Source organism: Odontomachus brunneus, unplaced genomic scaffold (genome assembly GCF_010583005.1).
Source record: "Odontomachus brunneus isolate Ranch 3 - 2012 unplaced genomic scaffold, Obru_v1 Obru_scaffold_337, whole genome shotgun sequence".
NCBI classification, from domain to species: Eukaryota; Metazoa; Arthropoda; class Insecta; order Hymenoptera; family Formicidae; genus Odontomachus; species Odontomachus brunneus.
Genome location: NW_022639787.1, coordinates 22568 through 22912, shown reverse-complemented (window position 1 = coordinate 22912; position 345 = coordinate 22568). Strand labels below are relative to the sequence as shown.

At 43.5% G+C, this 345-nt stretch overlaps 1 pseudogene; it reads right to left on the bottom strand.

Annotated features, from left to right (window-relative positions):
• Positions 1–345, bottom strand: part of LOC116853498 — a 43557-nt pseudogene that overhangs the window by 42682 nt on the left and 530 nt on the right.

Below are 345 nucleotides of genomic sequence, written 5' to 3'. Positions count from 1 at the left end.
TTTAATTGTTCAAATCTTGTAATTTGATTAATTTTCATGGGGAACTCAATGTCTTGAATATTGAGTACGTTCGTGTAATGGAGATACGACGATGCACGATCTGCATATCTTTCGGCTGGATACAGAGCCGCAACTATTGCCCACGCGAAACATGCATTGTCCGGAGATTTGACATTGATCACAGCCCGCTTCAGTTGTATCACACGCGGTAACTCAAAGTGACATCCCGCGTGCAACGGATTGTATTTGTTCACATTGATTGTAAGATTGAGTATTCGCGATAATGCTCACCCGCTATCGCGTTCCTGGAATTCCTTCAACGATGCTAAAGTGAGCTCGACGATG